The sequence below is a fragment of the Cornus florida genome, unplaced genomic scaffold, assembly GCF_030987335.1.
Source record: "Cornus florida cultivar Cherokee Brave unplaced genomic scaffold, ASM3098733v1 CherokeeBrave_3.0.0_Hap2_Chr11, whole genome shotgun sequence".
Lineage (NCBI taxonomy): Eukaryota > Viridiplantae > Streptophyta > Magnoliopsida > Cornales > Cornaceae > Cornus > Cornus florida.
In genome coordinates this window covers 71,905,109-71,926,881 of record NW_026775581.1, presented here as the reverse complement: position 1 = coordinate 71,926,881, position 21,773 = coordinate 71,905,109, and positions in this window count along the sequence as shown.

Sequence of the window (21,773 nt, the reverse complement as noted above, 5' to 3'; positions counted from 1 at the left end):
AAAGGACAAAAGTGGTTGGTAGGCGTACAGCTGTGGATAAGATCAATCATTTGAATAGGACAAAATAGGGTTCGATTGATCGAAGGTGATGTTGGATCGATCGAACTTGGAATTTCAGCAAAGGCCAAGGTTGGATCTATCGAGAAGTACTGTGATCGATCATAGATGTTCGATTGATCGAACTCTAAGTTGGATCTATCGAACTTTTCAGCTGCACAACTTTGATTCCTTTTTGCTCCTTTCTTTCTCCACTTTGCTCCCTCCTTTGGTTTATCTCAGGATTGCTTCAATTAAGCTCTTATTTGGCTGAGTTAGCTCAATTTTGGGATTAGTGCCTGAAAATATAAATAGCACGTAATAAGTTTAAAACGGCAAAGTAAGATAAATAAAGGTACTAGAATGCTTAAGCTTAACGGGTTTAAATGCGCACTTTTCAGTGCTCATCACTTTGGGTGCAATAATCATTACATTATACTTGAATAGTCCATTATTTAGATACACTTTGCCCACATACACCTCATTCTTAGTCAACACAAACTTGTCAGATATAAAGACCAGCTTGAACCCATTGTTGCTTAGGAATGACTCAGAAACCAAGTTCTTCCTGATGTCTGGTACATGCATAACATTATTAATAGTGAGCTCTTTCCTTGAGGTCATTAGTAGCTTAATCTTTTCCTGTCCTTAAACCTTTGCAGTAGAAGAGTTCCCCATGTAGAATTGTTCTTCATTATCTATAGCTTCATAGGTAGTGAACATCCTCTTTTCAGACCAAACATAACGAGTATCTCCTGTATCCACCCACCATTCTCTATTGTTGCTCGCAAGGTTGATTTCAGAAAACACAGCAGAAAGATTTAGCTCTGACACGTCAGCTATCAACTTATTTTCCTCAGCATTGTGCACTTCAGTGGTTTTTTTCTTGGGGTTATGTTGTACTTTGCGGCTACGACAATCTTTAGCTCAGTATCCTAGCTTGCCGCATATGAAGCACTTCCCAGTGAACCTCGTGTAGTTTCCTTGGCTTGGACTTTCTCCAAAGTACTTCCTCTTCTTATTCTTTTGTCTAGCTTCCATTAGATTTGCCTTTGACACTATTGAAGAATTCCCGGCTTTCTTTTTAGATGTGAGATTATCTTCTTCAATTCTTAGCTTGATGATGAGCGCTGAATATATATATATTCGAGCCCCTAAATACGTATATGTAAGACCTATAGTGATACTTCTATCCATAGTTAGACTAATTTTTGTTTAATGTGTGTTTGTAGGTACTTTCCCAGAAAAATGGTTAAAACCGGGACTTTATGATGATATCGAAGCTTACAGAGTCGTTACCGGTCATTCAGAGCAAGCCGAAAGCTTAAATGGTGAAGTTTGAAGAAATTCAAGCCTCAGAGCTCAAGCCCAAGTGTTGAGGCTCAAGTATCACAACAAAGAAAAGAAGAAAAGTCAACAAGGCATTAAAGCTCGAGCCTTGTACCTTGGTGCTCGAGCCCTAACTTAGGGTGCTCGAGCCTTACCTAAGGGTGCTCGAGCCTTGAACCTCAAGCACGAGCATGAGGCATCAGAAGTTGAAGAGTTGATTTTAATTGAAAGGTTATGCTCCTATGTCTCATGCCTCACCTCTAAGATCTAGCTCCATCTATTGAAGCTCGAGCCTTGAGTCCCAAATGCTTGAGCCTGTTACCTAGTGCTCGAGCCCATGGAGCCTGGATCGAGAAATGTTAAAAGATTTCAATCCTAAAAATATTCTAAGTGTCGAAGAAAAAGACGCTTCAGAAAATAGTTGAAGAAAATTGGATAAGTGTCAAAGTGAAGATCAAGCACCAATTCTGAAGCTCGAGCATCAATCCAGAGAAGCTCGAGCCTGAATCTTAAAGCTCGAGCCTCTGTTCCTAAAGCTTGAGCCTTCTAGGACATGTCAAAATTAAAGTACGGGATTACTCTTTTTACTAGCCGTATCTCGTCCCAGATGGGCCAGAAGACCTAAAAGCCCACAAAATCCTTATTTTCTTCTATAAAAGGAGGCGTAAGCCTTGACAAAAGAGGTCTAAAATTTCAAGTTCTCTTTACGGTGTTATTCGGAAGGCTGGTAGCGTGGTAGCTTTTAGGGTTCCTACAACCTTGAAAGTGAAGATCCTGAGAAGTGAAGTGCCGTTCGTGATGATAGAGACAACTCTAACACAGATGATATCCGACATCGTCATGAGTAGCTAATTCCTCTCTTAGGGCACTGATGTAACCTAATATATTATTATGATTTGATTGTTCTTGACTCTGGGATTATTTGAATATATTATGTTTTCTTGATTATATGATTATGAGTAATTGAGACAACTCAATTGGTTTTCATGCTTTAATAGATTACAGACTGTTATTACCTTGTCTTAGATGTAATGTTTTATTATCTATTCTCAACCTATCTTATTGGACGGTATCTGGCGGAGCCCTGCCGGCCATAAGAATAAAGGTCATATAATGGTGTTCCAATATTTTTTACAAAAGAATGTTTTCATAGTCCATGCTTGGGAAAAATGGCTTATTTGTAAAATAGTTAAAAGTAGTTATAGTAAGTAGGTGGATAGTCCATGCTAACTACAGATAGGTTATAGTTAACTAAATTTTATAAAACATCTTTCTTTAGAATCTGAGTTGAACGAATGTTATTGAGTTCAATTCATTTGAAAACATAATTGGTTAAATTCTCAGAGTTGATACAATTGACCAAAGTTTGATGATTGTGGTGAAGTCATAGCCCTAAGATTTATCTCTCTGATTACTTAGTTTATTAATTCAGTTTAATTTTAGTTTGTTCTTAATTGTGACAACCAAGCAAACTTTTCAACTAGTTACCTGTAAACCATTAGAACTAAAACTAAAGACTGAATATAAATCTCATCTCCCTGTGGGTTTGACACCTTTCTTTATAGCACTATTCTACATGGAATCGTACTATTACGAGTGGTAAAATTAGACACGAATTTTTTTTGGCTCCGTTGTCGGGGAGATTAGGTTTAATTTAGTTTTTAATTAGTTTATTTTGGTTTATCAGTCTTCAGACTTTCTAATATCTCATTAATTCTTTTTCTTGTCAGGTATAAATTAACAGTGAGGACAAAGATGCTTAAGGGATAAAAAACATCGGTTTATTAAACCTTTGGTGAGTTCTTATTGTTTTTTGTTTCTTGGAATATTTTATTTTTGCTACCGTTAGGATTAGTGGAACTAGTGCATGTTAACTCACCATAATCGGTCAAAACCTTTAGTGCATGATCCTGAAATCGAGAGAACTCTTAGGCTCAGTTTGGTAGAGTGGAAATGGGAGGAAAGGGAAGGGAAGGTGATGGAGGGTGACTAAAAAACTGTGTTTGCGTAAAATGGGTGGAAGGGAAGGGAAGGGAAGGAAAGGGAAGGGTTTGGAGGGTTATGTATAGCCTTCTACAGTGATTTGTTTAACCTCCCAAAAATGGGAGAAAATGGAAGGAAAGGGAAGACAATGGTTAATGATGCCAATTTTACCCTCAAATCAATATACATACAAGATAACAGTTGCAGAAAGAATGAAGAGACGGCGGGCAACGGTGAACCCGAACTGGAACAGCGGTGATGGCGAACCCAAACAGGAACAACGGCGATGGAAACTTGAAAGATATGGGTTTTGATTTTCTGAACAATCTGATATACCGATACGGGTTTTGAATTTTTGATTCTTGCAGACAGAAAGATAAACTGATATATATGGGTTTGGGTTTTGAACTTCTGAATCTTATAAAGAGAGAGAGAGAGTTGAGAACGATAATAGAGATGGAGGCTGAGATTGGGGAGGCTGAAATGATTTGCCCTGGATCGGAACCTTCAAGAACGAAGGTCGCTACAGCTGGATCTGGATTCTGGATCGCCTTTGTTCAAGAAAGAAATTTTTCTTTCCTTTTCTTGTTTCTTTCCTTTTATTATATATATATATATATAATGGAGATGGAGGTGAGACTGGGGAGCTGAAGTGATTTGCCCTTTTTTTTTTTTTTTTGCAGGTATATATATAATAAGGGTATAATAGTAAATTTATTATTATCCTTCCTTTTTCCTTTCTTTTCCCAAACATAATTATTATCCTTCCCTTTATTTTCCTTCATTAACCAACCAAACACAATGGAGGGTTAAAATTATCTTTCCCATTCCTTCCCTTCCTTTTTCCTCATAACTAACCTTATCCTCCCCCTTCAAACCCACCGTACCAAACATACCCTTAGTCAATTAAGAAAACTTAAAAGACATTTGAATTCTATAGATAGTTTTTCTGATAATATGGCTAAACAATGTAATGCACTGGGTAATGGTAATAATAATGGCAATGGTAACAGAGGAAAGGTTCCACCTGTCCCTCCACAACCACAATTAAGGGATTATTTTATTCCTACCACATACACTTCCCCTTCGTGCTTTGTTTTTCCGGATACTGATGTAACCTATTTTGAGATCAAGCTTGCTATGATCCAAATGCTTCTTACCTTCCATGGGTATGCAACAGAGGATCCTTATAAGCACTTGGATGTATTCTTGGAATTGTGTTCGACTACCAAGTTGAACACCCTTACCAATGATTCATTCAGAATATGTTTTTTCTAATTCTCTTTCAAGGATAAAGCAAGAACTTGGTTGCAGTCCCTTCTAACAAATTCCATATCTATATGGGACATGTTGCAACAGGAGTTCTTGAAGATATACTACACTATAGGTAAAACCACACAAATGAGAAGAGAAATCATGGCATTTTCTCAAATCCCGGGAGAACAGCTCCATGATGCATGAGAGAGATATAATTATCTTCTAAGAAAGTTTCCACACCATGATATTGCTCAATGGCACTTAATACAGTTTTTCTATGATAGTCTTATAGATTCTTATAGAAACATGGTTGATGTTTCTAGTAATGGAGCTTTTCTACGCAAGAGTCTGGCTGACGCTTGGGAACTGCTTGAGGCCCTAAGTGAAAACTCAGTGCAACATGCTTCTTCCTTTAGGTCTAGGTCTTCACCTGGAATGCATAACATTAAAAAACTTTATGAGTTAAATAAATCTAGTGAGTTAGCTACCCAAATGGAAGCCTTGAACCGTAGGTTCGATCAAATCTTATCATCTGGCTTTCCTCCTGTTGCTAATCCACAAACTGCCTTGCCAAAGGAAGTTTGTTCAATCTGTGTTAATCCTAACCATTTTGTTGACACTTGCCCTATGCTAGGACAATCATTTAAGATCAAATAGGAGCAAGTGAATGCTGCATTCTCTCTACTAGCATACAATCCATATTCTTTTACATACAATCCTGGCTGGAGAGATCATCCCAATCTATCATGGTATAATCAAAATCAAGGAAACACTACTCCCCAATCTCAGGGACAGTATCAAAATTCATCCAATCCTATGCCACAAAATAATTTTTTCAACCAATTGGGTATTTACCGTCTACCTTAGTTTACGAATCAACCCACTCAAGCTCTTAATCTTTCACCTTCTCCTAGAAATTTTGCTTTTGAGGATCTAGTACTTAATGCTCTTGTTGATCTTAAAGCCAATACCCAACTCCTTAATTCTCATTCTCAAGCCATAGCAAAGCTAGAGGCACAAGTTGGGCAGATAGTGAGTACTCTGTCTCGAAGAGAGGATGGAAAGTTGCCTAGTCAACCAATAGCTAACCCGAAAGGGCAGACTTACATGATTGATGAAACCAATTCCTCAGGTATTCATCATGAGCAAGTTCAGGCTATCACTACATTGAGGATTGGTAGAGTGGTTGATAATCAAGTTAAAAAAGGATAGGAGGAAAAAGAAAGGCTTAGGATTCCCATTGTTCCTATTATTCATAATCCACATCCTAAGGATGTTTCCTCAAGTTTTATTCCATAATCCAGAATAGGAGTTGAAGGTGGAGTTACTTTTTTATCTACTCCTAACCCTGATAGCTTATTAGCCAGAAATGCCTTATCCTGAACGTCTCAAGGAACCCTCTCACTTTGGTAAATAAGGGAAAAAAATTTAAGATATGATGGAGATCTTTAAACAGGTCAAAATCAATCTTCCTCTACTAGATGCTATAAAGCAAATTCCAGCTGACTTTAAATTTTTAAAGGACTTGTGCACTCTTAAAAGAAAATTCGAAAGCCAAGTTACTAAGAAAATTTGTCTCACCAAGCAAGTCAGTGCGATTCTTAAGTATAACACTCTTCTTAAGGTTAAAGATCCTGGTGCTCCTACAATTTCTTGCATCATTGGAAACAATGTGATAGAGCGAGCACTTCTTGACCTTGGAGTAAGTGTTAATCTTATTCTTTACTCGGTGTATGAAAAATTAGGTTTGGGTGAGTTAAAGCCTACGTCGGTTGTTTTACAGCTTGCTGACCGTTCTGTCGGACAACTACGAGGTATTGTTGAAGATGTACTCATAAAAGTGGACAAGTTCTATTTTTTGGTCAATTTTCTTGTTCTTGATACAAAACCGGTCTACGATTCCAAAAAGTATATTCCAGTTATTCTTGGGTGTCCTTTTCTAGCCACAACGAATGCTTGTATTAACTGTAGGATAAGAGCCATGGATTTATCTTTTGGGAATATGAAAGTCAAGTTAAACATCTTCAATGCTATTCATCATCCCCACGATGACAGTGAATGCTTCTCCCTTGATGTTATTGATGAGTTAGTTGAGGAATTATTCCCACCTATTTTATCTAAGGATCCTTTAGAAGCTTGTCTAAATCACTTCAATTATGAAGATTTCGATATCAATTTTTCAATAGCTGAAGTGAATTTTTTGCTCAATTCCACTTCTATCACGGATTTTCATCCATGAAAATCTAGGTTAGAGCATCTTCTACCACTTTCTAGTACTCTGCCTATTCATTGTTTAGAGTCTCCACCTAAGCTTGAGCTTAAACCACTACCGAAAAAGCTCAAGTATGCTTTCTTGGGTTTAAATGATACCCTCATAGTGATCATAGCTTCCAATCTTATAAGTTCCCAGAAAAGTAGTCTCTTAAAAGTTATTGAACAAAATAAAGAGGCTATTGGGTGGAGTGTAGCTGATTTGAAAGGAATTAGTCTCACAATTTGCATACATTAGATTCATTTGGAAGAAGATTCCCGAACATCTCGGGAACTCCAACGAAGATTGAATCCTAATATAAAGGAGGTAGTTTTGAAAGAAGTTGTGAAGTTGTTAGATGCTGGAATAATCTACCTAATCTCAGATAGCAAGTGCGTGAGTCATACTCAGGTAATACCTAAAAAGACAGGTATTACAATAGTTAAAAATTCCAAGGGAGAATTAGTTCCACAGCGCACCACCACTGGATGGTGTGTGTGTATTGATTATCGGAAACTCAACTCCGCTACTAGAAAAGATCATTTTCCACTTTCATTCATTGATTAGATTCTAGAGCGATTGGCTGCCAGAGCTATTATTGCTTTTTAGACGGATATTCTGGCTATAATCAAGTGGCCATTGATCCTAAGGATTAAGAGAAAACTACTTTCACTTGTCCATTTGGATGCCTTTCGGATTGTGTAATGCACCAGCAACATTCCAGAGGTGTATGATGTCTATCTTTTTGGATATGGTTGAAAAGTTTTTTGAAGTCTTTATGGATGACTTTTCTATTTTCGGGTCCACATTCAAAAACTATCTCCAAAATCTTTCCTTAATGCTTCAGCGTTGTAGGGAAACCAATCTTATTCTTTGTTGGTAGAAGAGCCATTTTATGGTTCAAGAGGGAATTTTGTTAGGCCATATCATTTCAGAGACAGGTATTGAAGTTGATAGAGTTAAATAAATTTGATTTCTAAATTGTCTCCTCCTACCTCCATAAGGGGAGTGCGATTATTTCTTGGGCACGCCGGGTTCTATCGACGCTTTATTAAAGATTTTAGCAAAATTTCCCATCCTTTGTGTAATCTACTTGCAAATGACGCTCCTTTTGTCTTTGATGAATCATGTCTAGAAGCTTTCCAAAAGCTTCGCTCTCTTCTTTCTTCAGCTCCTATCATGAATCCTCCGGATTGGGCTCTTCCATTTGAGATTATATGTGACACATCTGATTATGCTATGGGTGCTGTCTTGGGACAACGAGTGGATAAGTTTCCTCATGCTATCTACTATGCGAGCAAAACTCTTTCAAATGCGCAGTTGAATTATACCACTACTGAAAAAGAGTTGCTTGTAGTTGTCTTCGCTTTGGACAAATTCAGATCATATCTATTAGGTTCCAAAGTCATAGTCTATTCTAATCATTCTTCTTTGAAACATTTTCTTTCTAAAAAAGAGACCAAAACCCGTTTGATTCGATGGATCCTCTTACTTCAAGAGTTTGATTATGAAATCTTGGATAAGAAAGGGTCAGAGAATGTTGTAGTTGACCATCTTTCTAGAATTCTGATTGCAGATACCTCAATTTCACTTCCAGTTTATGATTCCTTTCTGGATGAACAACTGTTTGAGGTTTCGCATAAGGATTTACCTTGGTTTACTGATATTGTGAATTACCTCGCAATAGGCAAAATTCCTTTGTCTTGGTCAAAGCAAGAAAAAGATCGATTCTTTTTCCAAATTAGGATGTACTATTGGAAAGATCCTTAGCTATTCAAATATTGTGCTGATCAAATCATTCATAGATGCGTTCCTGAGAGTGGGTTTCATAATATTCTGACCTTCTGTCATCGCTTAGCTTGTGAAGGTCATTTTAGTGCAAAGAAAACTACAGCTAAAATTCTTCAATGTGGTTTCTTTTGGCCTTTATTCTTTCGGGATGCATACTTATTATGTAGGTCATGCCTTAGATGTCTGTAGCTAGGATCAATTTCTAGAAAGAACATGATGCTCTTAATTCCAATCTTAGTTATTGAGGTTTTTGATGTTTGGGGTATTGATTTTATGGGTCCTTTTGTTCTGTCCAATAAAAATGAATACATTCTTGTTGCTATTGACTATGTGTCTAAATGGGTTGAAGCAGTGGCTGCTAAAACTGCCGATCACGCAGTCGTGGTTGAGTTCATTCATACGAAAATTTTAGTCAGTTTGGTATGCCACGAGCTATTATTAGTGATGGGGGTGCTCATTTCTGTAATAGGTATTTCCGTACCTTGGTACAAAGATACTCCATCACTCATAAAGTTACTTTTTCCTATCATCCCCAAACAAGTGGCCAAGTAGAAATATCCAATTGTGAAATTAAGAGAATTCTTAAAAAAATGGTTAAGCCAGATCATAAAGATTGGTCTTTAAGGCTGAATGATGCTTTGTGGGCTTACCGTACTGCTTTTAAGACTTTGATTGGTATGTCACCTTAGTGTCTTGTCTATAGTAAAGGGTGCCATCTTCCTGTAGAGTTAGAACACAGAGCTTTCTGGGCCATAAAAAAGCTCAACTTTAATATGACATCTGCTGGTTCTAACAGGAAGCTTCAACTAACTGAGCTTGAAGAATTACGTAATGATGCTTATGAGAGTGCTAATGTTTACAAATCAAAGACTAAGGCATTTCATGACAAACATATCTTGCGTAAGACTTTTGAGCCTAGGAAGAAGGTTTGGTTGTTTAATACACGACTGAAACTTTTTCTTGGAAAGTTAAAGTCACGTTGGGAAGGTCCATACATGGTTATTTCTGTAACACCTTATGGTGCAATAGAGATACAAGATTACAAGACTGGACAACTGTCTAAGGTCAATGTACAGAGACTTAAACCCTATATAGAGGGTAGTGTGCAGAGAGGCACAGTGAAGGCAGTAGAACTTCATGATCCTATTTACTTGGACTAAAGAGTTCAGGTTTTCGTAGAGCTGTCGACATTAAACTTAGTATGCTGTCGAGCTGTCGACATTAAACTTAGCATTTGTATGTTGTACCGTAGTTTTATTTCATTTATTTTAGTTTGTGATTTAATTATTTTTCTAGGTTTTAGTACTTTTTAGATTTAATTTTATTTATAGTTTAGTTTAGTTTTTGGTTGAAAAAGAAAAAGAAAATAAAAATTGAAAAAATAAAAAATCCAAAAATTTGTCTCTATGCTCGAGCCTGAACTTTGAGGCTCGAGCATCAGTACCTCAAGCTCGAGCCCTCCATCATCATGAATTTAGAGATTGATGGCGGTAGGCTCGAGCTCATACCCTTAAAGCTCGAGCCTGAGGTTCTAAAAGTTTTAAAATCAGGAAACTGAGGACTCCGTCTCCTAGAATATAAAGGACATCCATTCTCTATATAGGCTCTTTAAGTTTTCTCAATATTCATATTCATTGATGCTTCATATTTTCGTCACAAATTTGTAGGTAATATTGAGGTACAACTCTCCTTCTTCATCCTCTTTCCATTGGTTTTCCCTTAGTTCATTAATTTTCTAGATCTAGAGCAGGGGAGTATGGGTTATTCTTTGATATATGATTCTATGAATTTTGGTTATACATCATCCACATAGACTAGTTGTTTAGATCCACTCTTCATTGATTATTGAACTGAGTTCTGTGATCTGGTTTGGTGAAGTCCAGGTAAAGCTTAAGCTTTGCAAGTTTAGGCTCGAGCATAGACTGAAGCTCGAGCCCGAAAGTTGAAGCTCGAGCCTCAGTTTGCAGATTGTAGGAACTGGAGACTTTTGAGAGATTTGAAAGCTTTTCTTGAGGATAGTTCGTCTTACTCTTGCTAAGCGCGCTAGAGGGATGAAAGATGTGTTGCCAAGTGCTTGGAAGATAGTTCCAATTTCTTATGAAATAACCTTTAATTATCAGACATTCATCAATTATCCTCACACTAGATGGGCTATGAAATCCTTTAGTTACATGCATCTTCTTCATCTCATGGTCCTTGTTACTCAGGTTGCTTATCCTCATCTTGTTTGTTTGTTTTACCTTAATTTGATTTATAGTGATGATGACCCTTGGGAGCTTAGGACTAGGATTGATGGGCATTATTTGATTATTAATCCTGATGCTATTGCTGCAGCTCTAGAATGTTATCATACATTTCCTGAGGTAGTAGATGAAAGGCGTAACTGTCCTACTTTCACACCTTTTCCTAGAGTACCAATTGCAGAAAATCTGATTAAAAAATTGTGTGATGGTAGGTTTACTGGGAGAAAGCGTAGTAGTACTACCAAAGTTAAATTCCTAAGAGATTTTGGATTTTAGATTCCATTATCTCGGCTAATGCCCATCCTCTTGGGTATAAGAATATTAGGAATACTAATTTTCTACATGCCCTTTATACTATTCAGTTTAAGCACTGGTATTCGTTTCCTAGGATAATTTTTCTACTAGCTACTGGAGTTTTGGTCAGAAATTGGACCACCCAAAACTATTCCTACCCATATACTACCCTTTCCGTATATGATTACCAGACTGTTAGAATTGCAGGGTTTTGTGGTGTGTCCAAAAGAGGAATCATGTGATGAATCTCCCAAGTTTGGGATGAAGGAATGGAATAAAGTATGGGGAGATATGCCGGTACATCGTCGGGATGCAATAGAGTTTGGTGTGAGGGTTATGTAGCAGTTGCTGCTAGGAGGGTAGATGATGAGGCTACGGATGAGGAGATGGATCTCTCCGATAGCCAGCCCTCACTGAGGAGGAGGCTAGCTCTTGCAGCCCAGCCTGAGAGTTCTTCTCAGGCTGAGATTCGAGCTTTATAAGCCAGGGTGGCTGAGCTACAGGATGGCCAGACAGTGCTGCGGCAGATGCTGACTGCGTAGCAGAGCATAATAGAGGAGTTACTGTGCCGCACTCCGTCCGCTCCATCCACTTCTTCTGATCAACCACCACCACGTATGGATTAGCTTTTTAGGGCTTTTCTATATTTTTGTGTACCAGGGCAGTCTTTTTGATGCATTTATTTCCATATGATGTATAACTACCCTAAGTCTTTCATTCAAAAGCATTATACTAATTTCTGATATATACATATGCTTTTTGATTCTATTCTCCTTATGTTGATATTTTAATTCATTGTAATATTTCTCTATGATTACTCCATATACTTGATATTCTGATGTGTGTTGGAGTTTATTGATTTTGCTAGATTCTACAGATTAAGTTTGGGGGTTATTTGACTGAAAGCACTATTGGGTGGTTTTGAGGAACCACTATGTTGAAGGAGACGATGCTGGAAATTCATTTTTACCCATTTATACATTATTTTGTCATATCTTTACTGGTCTGCTTGTATGGTACTGTCTTTCTAACTCTTTTTTGTTCTCACACATTGAGGACAATGTGCACACTAAGTTTGGGGGTAAGGTTGTGTAAGGTTTTGTTGGGAAATTTAAATTATTTTGCTTACACAAGAATATGATTTGATAATTGATGATATAAGCATGCGTTTGAGTCTGTTGATGGTTATATACTCTATTGCGGTCTGACGTTGGTTAGAAATGGTTTGTATGCTAAAATACTGTGAAAAAGGATTCCTTGAAATTTTTTGAAATCAGTTGGTGGCCTGTGGTCAACTTTGTTAGGATGATTATTGTTTAATGATGTTGATCTCTGAGATGCTACATTTTGCACATATTCACACTTGCATGAATTCTGTGGGGTAGAAATTAGAAGTCTTGTTTTGTTTTGAGTTAGACTAAGATGAGCAGGTAGATTTGATAATTTTGATGACCAAGGCATAGAAAGAAAAAAAAAAAAAAAAAAAAAAAGAAAAAAAAATAGGTATGTATGCAATGCAATAAAGAAAAAAATTCTTCACCAATGTGAATAAAAAAAATAAAAAAGAAGTAGAAAAGGATCAAGTTCAGGTTTGTACTTAGATTGCTTGAGTGATTAAGTACTTAGGGGTGTGTTCTGACACCTAATGCCCTAAGATCATCTGGTCTCGGAGTCATTGGCTGAACGCTTGATACATAAGGGGTTTAGGTTGCCTAGATTACTTGAACAATTAAGTCCTTAAGGGTGTTTCAACACTTAATGCCCTAAGACTATCTGGTTTGGGAGTCATTGGCTGAAAGTTCGTTACATGGGTGATTTAGAAAGCTTAATAAACCTGAACATTGCACAGTATCCTTTTTAAAAAAATGCATACCCATAGAAAAATAATAATGCCTTGGGAATTAGACTTTGAAAAGTTTGCCTGTGAATTGAGGAATAACAAGGAATAAATGCGAGTATGGACAGGAAGCCACACGTTGAATTGTAGGACCACTTTCAAAAAGTGTTTTAGAGATTAAGATTGTTGAATGAATGATTAAACTGATATGTGGGGACTATAGTTGCTTAATTAAAATTGGAAGTTGAAAGTTTTTCTGATTATATGACTGGTATACTGGTTGTATTTGACTGATTAATGAATTGTAGAGAGGATATGATTTGAAAACAGGGTTGAATAAGCTTACTGTGCCGTTAAGGCACTGGTTTGAGAAGTTTGTGGGTATCTTTACTGGAAACCTTCACGAGATTATAACTCATCCACTAGGGGTAACCTAGGGGTTTAAAGGCTTGTTACATAGGCTAAATGCAACTGTGATTCCCACGAAAGCGGCTTTTTAGTTTTATATTGCTAAGGGACTAGCAATTTGTAAGTTTGGGGGTGTGATGAGCGCTGAATATATACATATTCGAGCCCCTAAATACGTATATGTTAAGACCTAAAGTGATACTTCTATCCATAGTTAGACTAATTTATGTTTAATGTGTGTTTGATGGTACTTTCCCCAATAAATGGTTAAAATAGGGACTTTATGATGATATCAAAGCTTATAGAGTCGTTACCGGTCATTCAGAGCAAACCGATAGCTTAAATGGTGAAGTTTGAAGAAATTCAAGCCCCAGAGCTCGAGCCCAAGTGTTGAGGCTCGAGCATTACAACAAAGAAAATAAGAAAAGTCAACAAGGCATTAAATCTCGAGCCTTGTATTTTGGTGCTCGAGCCCTAACTTAGGGTGCTCGAGCCTTGATCCTCAAGCTCGAGCATGAGGCGTCAAAAGTTGAAGAGTTAATTTTAATTGTAAGGCTAGACTCCCAGGTCTCGTGCCTCACTTCCAGGATCGAGCACCATCTATTGAAGCTCGAGCCTTGAGTCCCAAATACTCGAGCCTGGTACCTAGTGCTCGAGCCTATGAAGCCTGGATCGAGCAATGTTAAAAGATTTCAATCGCAAAAATATTCCAAGTGTTGAAGAAAAAGACACTTCAGAAAATAGTTGAAGAAAATTAGATAAGTGTCAAAGTAAAGATCGAGCACCAATTCTTGAAGCTCAAGCATCAATCCAGAGAAGCTCGAGCCCTGTTCCTAAAGCTCGAGCCTCTATTCCTAAAGTTCAAGCCTTCCATGACATGTTAGAATTAAAGTACGGGACTGCTCTCTTTACTAGCCGTATCTTATCTTAGATGGGCTAGAAGACTTAAAAGCCCACCAAATCCTTATTTTCTTCTATAAAAGAAGGCGTAAGCCTTGATAAAAGAGGTTCGAAATTTTAAGTTCTCTTTACGGTGTTATTCAGAAGGCCGGTAGTGTGGTAGTTTTTAGGGTTCCTACAACTTTGAAAGTGAAGATCCTGAGAAGAGAAGTGCCATCCGCGTCGATGGAGAGAAATCTAACACAGATGATATCCGATATCGTCATGAGTAGCTATTTTCTCTTTTAGGGCACTGATGTAACCCAATCTATTATTATGGTTTGATTGTTCTTGACTCTGGGATTATTTTAATATATTATGTTTTCTTGATTATATGACTATGAGCAATTGAGACAACTCAATTGGTTTTCATGCTTTAGTAGATTACAAACTGTTATTACCTTGTCTTAGATGTAATGGTTTATTATCTATTCTCAACCTATCTTATTAGACGGTATCTGGCGGAGCCCTGCCGGCCATAAGAACAGAGGTTATATAATGGTGTTCCAATGTTTTTTTACAAAAGAATGTTTTCATAGTCTATTCTTTGAAAAGATGGCTTATTTGCAAAATAATTAAAAGTAATTAGAGTAAGTAGGTAGATAGTCCATGCTAACTGTAGATAGGTTATAGTTAACTGAATTTTGTAAAACATCGTTCTTTAGAATCCAAGTTGAATGAATGTTATTGAGTTCAATTCATTTGAAAATATAATTGGTTAAATTCCCAGAGTTGATACAATTGACCATAGTTTGATGATTGTGGTAAAGTCATAGCCCTAAGATTTATCTCTCTTATTACTTAGTTTATTAATTTAGTTTAATTTTAGTTTGTTGTTAATTATGACAACTAAGCAAACTTTTCAACCGGTTACCTGTAAACCATCAGAACTAAAACTAAAGACTGAATATAAATTTCATCTCCCTGTGGGTTTGACACCTCTCTTTATAGCACTATTCTACATGGAATCGTACTATTGCGAGTGGTAAAATTAGACACGATCACCTGACAATCAGGTCTTCGATCCCCATTCCTTGCGCTTATGCTTCAAGTAGTTTTTGAAATCTTTCCAAGTAGGTGGCAACTTTTCAATGATTGAAGCTACTTGAAAGGATTCACTCAAAGTCATCTTCTTAGCATGTATCTCATGTAAGATCAGCTGGAGCTCCTGCACTTGGCTCATGACTGTCTTGGAGTATATCATTTTGAAGTCCAGAAATTGTCCGATCATGAACTTCTTCAAGCTAGCATCCTCTGTTTTATACTTCTTGTCTAGTGACTCCCAGAGTTCTTTAGGAGTATTTATTATACTGTACCTATTATATAAAGTGTTGTCCAATCCATTGAGGATGTAGTTCTTACATAGGAAGTCTCCATGCTTCCATGCATCAACAGCTCCTAGCTCGGTAATGTTAGTCTCACCCTCATCTAGCACTGGGGCAATCTCACTTAGGTACTTATTTAGATTCAGAGTTGTAAGGTAGAACATCATTTTCTATTGCCACCTTTTAAACTTTGCCCCATTAAATTTTTTGAACTTCTCCCCATGACTGGTGGGAACATTAGGCATAGTAGTACTTGTACTTGCCATTCGTCCGTTATATATTAAATATACAGACCACAGTCAAATTTTAGGAATAAAATAACAACAATATTTAAATAATTAAACTATAGTATAAGCCGAATCTGTCTTAAGATTGTTGTCCAAAATATGGTCTAAGTATATAATACACTATAGTATTTTTATTTAAATATTATGCATAAATATAATGTGTGTATATATATAATTATTATTATAAAATAATAATCTATATATATAATATCTTATAAAATATAGTTATATATAATAAAATAAAACAAAATAAAAGAACCTAAAAATAAGTCGAGGTTAGAATTTGATTCTATGTCCTTAAGACAGATTTGCCCCGCTATGATGCTAATGGACTCAGTGGCGTCTATCTCCTAGGATACAACGACTTGTCTTTCTTCGGTAGTAGCATTGCAAACCAAAGGAATAGGCGAACTGGCTTAGTGTAGTATTCTCTAACTTAAACTCGGACTCGGAGTCACTGACTAAGGCTCGAATCCAAAGACTAGGGTTTGAACCCACGGACTGATTAAAGAGAGAAGGAGGAAGAAGAAAATTCAGAAGAAAAGAAGAATACTTTAAATTTTGGTATTATTTACAAATGATCCAAATGAGGGTATTTATTGACAGCAAGGTGCCTTTTTGGGTGGGTACAACCATGGGTTATGATGGTTCAGAAAAAGGTGCAACCCTTTGGAAAAAACTAAAAAGTGGTTTTTTAATTTAAATTCAAAAAACCAACCACATATTTAAATAAGCCCAGCCCAAATACAGGCCCAATTCAAAATTCTATTTAGTAAAAAGAATAACCAAACTTTACAATTAAGCCCAAGCCCAAGCCCAAGCTTGACTTATTTGTGCTTCAATTGGCTTCAACATTTTTTTTATTTAGGCTTATCAAACACCTCACTTTGGAGCTAATTTCTCATTCACCCGGAAACGGATTTGAGAAAGTAAATATACCACGTTCATCTCCTTGCGGAGAGGAACGTGCTCTTCTATAGATCTGCAAATAATTCTTAGAGGAGTTTATTCCAAATCTCATCCAAAATTTATGATTTTAATACCCCCGTTTTCAACAAAACCCTGTTGCAATCAGGACTCCTGGAACCGGTTCCCACATTAGGTACCGGTTCCCAAAGGATAGAATAGAGTTTTTCAAATCTCTAGCTTTTAGAACCGGTTCCCAAATTCAGGTACCGGTTCCCACTTGACAAAATCCAAATGGAACTTGAATTTTCTATATTTTGGTAACTCTGAACATATACCATGTAGATAATTGTGTCCTTAGTGTTAAACGATGTCCTAATATGTTGTTCTTTCCTTTTCAATGATTAACGGTACTATCCTCTTCTAACTAACCTTGGAATTCCGCAGTCGATGTCGAGTCTGATATGGTAACTGAAATTACAACTTGATTAGGACTTGCTTTGTTACAGATTTATGCCAATTACAAAAATATATCTCATATAAGTTTAGTACAAAATTTATACTAAATATTTTCCAATCCCATATTCAAGAAGCCCAATTTGGAGTCGTCAAATATAGCACAAGTAAAATAGAAAAAATTACACTAAAATAGGAAAAATTATTACCCAATAATGTAGAAGGTGTTAATTGAGCTTGGTGTTACTAGGGATGAGAGAAGAACCAATGGTTTCCTTGCAAGTTATGAGGGAGAGAGAGGGACGAGCTTAAACTCTAATTGTCACCAGAAGTTGATACTCGTTGCATCCTCCATATTGGATTCCTCTGTAGGTCTAACAGAAGGTCTTGATTGCATGATATTGCGCTTGTTCCATGAAGTAGATTGAGTTATGTTAATAGGAGGTAGATATCTATCATAGGCTTCTACCTCTCAAAAGTTGGTCGTCAGTCCGATCAACCTAGAGACTGCATATGGGTGTATCGGATAGGATTTTCCAATGATATATATCTCATAATAGAAGCTTTATTCCAATATTGCAATGTACCAGAGGATTTAGGCCTACAGATTAGATCCCAATAATTTTGTTCATTAATAACACCATTTGGGAGAATGGAAATTGTGGATTAATGTAATTGGATATGGATGAACACTAAGTTCGTGAACTAGTTCAAGTTTGCGCTAATGATGTGTCTCGTAACTAATCGAACATGGGTTATACTCCTGTATATCCACGTAGGCTTCTTGCATATGCGGATTATTCCAATGATGAATAGTTCCAATTCAGTGATCAAGATAGATGCAACAAAAATAGTAAATATCTAGATAATTGTGAATTTTTGGTAAAACTTGATAGACTCACTTTCAATAAAAATATTTATGCTGACGGTGTCTTAGATTAGCTTGATAAAGTTGAAGATTTTTTTTATCATTTTCTAACATACTCGAAAATAAGCAAGTTTAGTTTGTAACGTACGTTCACACTTAAGCAAGGTGCTTCAGCATGGTAGGAAAAAGTAAAGATTAATCAAAGGAGGCAAGAAAAATAGCCAGTACAATCGTCATACAAGATATAACGATTGTTGATGACTAAATTCAAACCATTAGGTTATGAGTGGTATGCACTTTCTCGTAGGCAACCAACTAAAACATGCTAAAGAGTGGCCAAGTTTGAATTTGTAAAGTGCCACTACTACCTCTAACTATTAATATAGCTAGGGTGAGTAAGGATCATCCCAAGGGAAAGGAAGCAATATTGATATGGAAACAACGTTGGACTAGTAGGTCGAGTGATCAAAGATGTTTTGATTGGTTAATTAAACTACAATGTTAAACAAATTCAATACGAAGCAATTAAAGTAAATAAGGGGTGTAGAATAAGAGAGAGGGATCTTGGGACTTAGAGGTCACCACTAAATATCACCTTTCTAGACATTTAATGTGTAATGAATGAGGGAAAATATATGTTGCAATACTAATATGTGTAATTGATTGAATCAACAAGCATGGATGACTAATTAAGTAAACATTGTCTAGACAACCTAATGAATATCACAATATATCAAACTAAACCATTATTCTTTCCTTTAAGCTCACAATCAAAACACATTAACAAGCTAGAGAATTATACTACTTGCATTTATAAGTATGGAACTTCAAACAACAAGCATAGATTGTCCTCCCATCTAAGAAAGTAAGGTAATTACACTACAACTAAACTAGGGACATGAAAATTAAACTAATTAAACTAATGTAGAGGCACAATCCATCAAGAAATGAGTATGAACCATCAAACAAATCACAAGAGTATTCCATTAAAGCACCATGCCTTGACAATCTCTAGATTCATAGCATCAACATACATAGACATGCATTAATAACATAAAACCTAGAGATAAACACATGAACATCTATTCTACCATACATAGACATATGAATAGAATGAAATGATTAATTGGAAGTATTAAACAACACAAATCATTATAGAAACAAGATTCATATATAAATCAAATGTCAAGACAAGAATTACAACACAAATCCCCTTAAAATACAAAACATCAAGATCTAGAAGGCATGCTTAGGGCTAACTCTAGCCCCAAGAAGATGTTTACCCACTCATTGATGTAGTCATCCAACCCTCAAGGGCTATCTCCATAGTAAAAATGATCTTTTTTATGGAAACCTTAAATGAATGGAAGAACTCCCAAATGGTGTGTATCTCTCTAATCTCTAGCCTCCTCTTAAAGATTATGTATCTCTAAGATTGTATATATGTAAAATGGCTCAAAATCCTTATATAGGTAGCTCAAGTGTCACACCCAATGGTCAAGCCTCGTGCACTAGGGCCTCTTCAATGATTGCACCACGAGGCATCTTTTAATGAGCTGGACTCTATTTTTTTTTTTTTTTCGAACTTGAGTAGGTTCGATCAATCGAATTTTGATGAGATTGATCAAACCATGGCGGTGCTTTTTTGGAATAAGACAAATCTGAGATATTTTTGGGATATTTTGGGAAAAAGAAAAAAGTTGTAGGTGGGAATAAGATCAAAGAAGTTCGATCGATTAGAGAATTGTTGGATCGATCGAAGAGGGTATTTTGGTGAGGAAAATGACAAAAGGCTCGATCCATCTTGAAATGGTTGGAACGATCACTATAAGATCGATCTGAGCTTGGCCCGATCGATCAAATATTGTTGTTTTCCACCACTTTGCTCCTTTATTCCATTTAGCTTGAAATTGCTTCTTTTATGCTCTAATTTGGTTGAATTGACTTATGTTGGGGATAAATGTCTGAAAAGGGCAATAACACTAAATTATCCTAAACGGGAAGATAAGATAGATAAAGGTTCTAGAATACTCAAGCTTAAGGGATTTAAATGCGCACTTTTCAGTGCTCATCACCCCTCCAAACTTAAATATTGCTAGTCCCTAGCAATGAACTATGAAGTAAAGGAATGAAATATGGTGTGGTGTCGCAGGTACAACCAAATTTGTGCAAAATAGTATGGCCAAGTTTTAAATTTAAAAAAGCCACTACTACCTCTAACTAAAAATATAGCTAGGGTGAGTAGGGATCGTTCCAAGGGATTTTAAGGCGTGCTTGTAATGGAAACAATGTATAGGGTTAGTAGGTCAAGTGATTGAAAGATGGTTTGTTTGGTTGATTACACTACAATGCAATTGAAATTAAAGTAAACAAAACACAATGATTTATAAGGTAGAGAAAAAGATATTTAGAGGAGAGGACTTGGGGTACTAAAGCTCACCACTAAGCTTGACTTCAATAGACACTAGCAATTGTATATCAATGGAGAAATTGAATTATAACTTATGTGTGTGTGTCATTACTTGAAACTAGGCATGGAAGGAAAATAAGTATAGATTGTCTAACCAATTACTATGGAAAGCACAACCTATCAAATGAGACCAAAATCCATTCAATGAAACCACAATTTATGCACACACAACTATCTCCCTTTGGATTCATAAATATCGAACACCAAGAAACAAGAATAGATTGTCCACCTATCTATGAATCTTGAGCAACTACACTACATCTACACTAAATACATGGAAATTAAACTAAGTAAGCTAAATGTATGGAACAATCCATCAAGAAACAAGAGTGAACCATCAAATAAATTACAAATATGTTCAATTAAGCACTATGTTTTGACCATCTCTAAATTAACTTCATCCATACACATAGACATGCATAAACTCCACTAAATCTAGAGAAAAACACATGAATCATCTATTTTAGCATACATAGACATATAGTTAGAAGTAGATAATCAATTGAAAGCATTAATTCATACACATCAAGTAGAAACCACAAGATATATATATAAATCCAAGATCAAAACATTTGTTACAAATGAATCCCCAAAAATATACAAAGCACTAAGTCTAGGAAGCAAACTTAGGGGCTACTCTAGCCCCAAGTAGATGTCTAGCCACTTATTGAAGTAGTCATCCAACCCTCAAGGGCTATCTCCATGGTAGGAATGACCTCCTTCTTGATGGAAACTTAGAAGAATAGAAGAACTCCTAAAGGTGTGTGAAAAGCTCTCTAGTCTTTAGCCTCCTTTCCAAGATTTGAGATATGATGAATGATCCATTATGATGAATAAATGGCTCCAAATCTTTATATAGGTAGGTTAAGTGTCACACCCAATGGTCTGGGCTCGTACACCAATGTTTTCCAATGATTGCACCATGAGCCAACTTTTAATGAGCTGGAATCTATTTTTTTCGGGACTTGAGGAGGTTCGATTGATTGAACTGTACTGAGATCCATCAAATACTGCAGAGATCGATTGTCCTTGGCGGTGCCTTTTTGAATATAGACAAATCTCTGAGATATTTTGGGATAGTTTGGAAAAGAGA